Consider the following 2,784-nt stretch of genomic DNA (forward strand, 5'->3'; position numbering starts at 1 on the left):
GGGGACCCCCGTGCTGGGAGCAGCCTGACACTGTGTCCTCAGCTCCTGGCACAGTTCTCTCTTTCCTCTCCCAGGTAGGGGCAGATGAAGGCGTTTTCTCTTTTCTTTAAAGGAGGAGTGAGGGAGAGAAGGCAGAAAAGGAGGAGGAAGGGAGAGAGCGCAAAAGGGAGAGAACTTCCAAAATAGTTTAAATGCACCACAAAAATTATTCTCAAAAAGAAGAGAAAACAAGGGGTAGCTAGCTGGTTAAGTGGATAGAGTGCCACCCTTGGAGACGGAAGGTCCTAGGTTCAAATGTGGTCTTGGATACATTCTAGCTGTGTGATCTTGGGCAAGTCACTTAACTCCCACTGCCTTGGAATACTTAATATTGATACTAAGGGAGAAGGTATGGATTTAAAAAAAATGAGAGAGAGAGAGACAGAGAGAGAGAGAGACAGAGAGAGAGAGAGAGACAGAGAGAGAGAGAGAGAGAGAGAGAGAGACAGAGACAGAGAGACAGAGAGAGAGAGAGAGAGAGAGAGAGAGAGAGAGAATGGTACTAGTAGCCTGTTATGAGTAAGATGAGATTAGCTAGTTATTAGGAATTAAGATGTACCTAGCAGGAAGGAGCTGGAGCTTGGAATCCAGGTTGGAATAAGCCTAACTTGGACAAAGCTAAGTGATAGAATTATAGACCAATTTCGCTAATGAATATTAATGAAAGTATTTTAAAATACCACCTTAGGAAAGTGATTAGATCTATTTCTCTCCCTTCTCCCTCTTCCTCCTCCCCAATAAATTCATTCCACCCAATTTAGATTCTTAGCAGTGATACAAACAATAATTGCACAATGAAAAAAGCAATTAGCCTGATCACTGATAGAAATAAAAAAAAGCAAAAAGCTGCATCCCTCTGGGCAAAGGACCCGCCATGCCTGTATTCGAAGCTGTGGTTTCAGGAAGTCCGTGTCCCCTTCTCCACCACCACCTTCTTAGCCAGCTTGTAGTTAATGTTTTACATCCTATTTCCTCAGCTAAAGTCTTAACCTCAAATGGGCAATACTTGGTCTTTTCATTTCATTTCCAATGTGGGGCTTCACAACTTCTAGAGATTCTCTAGGAATGAGAGAGCATCACCTCCTTTGAAAATGTTTATTCGGCATTTCATACCTTCCCCACCTCCTGGATTCAACCCTCCCTTGTCAAGAATGAAGGACACATACATTTATTATGCTCCTACTGCATGCCAAGCGGCACAATAATATACCCTCTACCAAGACTATATCCAACAATCTCCAGGCCATTTGGTCTAGCGATTCTCCCGCTCTGCCGCAGGGGTGAAGTGCTTTTTGTTATCTGACCGAGCACTTTGGAAATACCATTTATCTCCAAAGTCAGTTCATCTGACTTTTTACTGAGGCAGTCACTTATCTAGACACTAAAAACTTGGTTGGCCCACTTCTAGTTGTGCGTTTGCACATGAAAGTAATAAAACTTAAATTATTTTAAAATAAAATGTAAAAAAAAACCACAAAGGACCCATTTCCCAGAAATGAGACATATAATTGAGGTCTTTCCACAGCAACACTTCTACTGATGAACAAGGCAAAATGTTTTCTGCAGTCCCGATTTTCCTGGCCTTCAATATGTTACAACAACCGATTGATAAGGATTTACCGAGCACTAACTACAGGCCAGGCACTGTGCTGGGTTCTCTGGAGGGAAGAACAAAAATGAAACCCTCAAGGAGTTATTCTATCATCATCCATCTCCCAGGAGTTGTCTGAGAAGCATTCCAACCCCAAAAGGGCACTGAATCTATCCAGAATTTAAATTTTTAAACCTGAAAGAGTTCCACTACATGTTTCACTTTTTAAACCCTTACCTTCCATCTTAGAGTCAATTCTTCATATCAGTTCTAAGGCAAAAGAGTGGCAAGTAGGGCCACGTGGCCAGAAAGTATTTGAATCCAGGACTTCTCGGGTGCAGTCCTGGTCCTCCATCCACGGAGCCACCTCACTTCCCCAAACTATGTTTTTACCATCAGTATATTAACAGACGACCATAATAATGACCCAGGAAGTACCAAAAGTCTCACCGTCTTCTGGGTTGAGGTAAGTCATTTAATTCTGCCTCGACCACCAGAGCTTCATATGCAAAATCTAAACTACTCCAATCAAACCCCAACCACAGTTCTCTCCAGTGACCCAGATCCCACCTCATCCCTGCCTGCTCCTCCCAGGCTTGCTCAAAATAACATCATCACTAAGTGACCAGCCTACAGGTGATGTGCTTTCCCATAATAAGCTAGGTTGGTCCTCAGCAAATAACCTTGGCCTGTGGCACCGGCCCTATTGAAAGCCTTTTGTAGAATGAAAAAAAGGTTATATTTAGACCAAAATTAGTTTTAAGTGTGTATTGTGACTCTGACGATGGAGAATCCAGACCTCACATCCATGACAATACTCTAAAAGTTTCTTCAATACTCTCAAGTTTCTTCCAGGACACTCCATGTTTACCAGTAGTCCTAAATAAATGAGTTCCACATTTAAATAGAAAAGTTTTAATATCAAATATTTAAATAAAATAGTTTTAAAATTAAGTCCCCATTAGGGAATTTTTCCTGTGACATGGTCAAATCTTTAGATGGTTTTTGTATAATTTAGAGGATTTATCACTTTCTTTTTTAAGGAATTTTTTTTAACACTCCTCTCCCCCTTTCTCTCTCTCTCTCTCTCTCTCTCTCTCTCTCTCTCTCTCTCTCTCTCCCTCTCTTTTTCTCTCCCTCTCTCTCTCTCTCTC

This window comes from Gracilinanus agilis, chromosome 3 (genome assembly GCF_016433145.1).
Source record: "Gracilinanus agilis isolate LMUSP501 chromosome 3, AgileGrace, whole genome shotgun sequence".
Lineage (NCBI taxonomy): Eukaryota > Metazoa > Chordata > Mammalia > Didelphimorphia > Didelphidae > Gracilinanus > Gracilinanus agilis.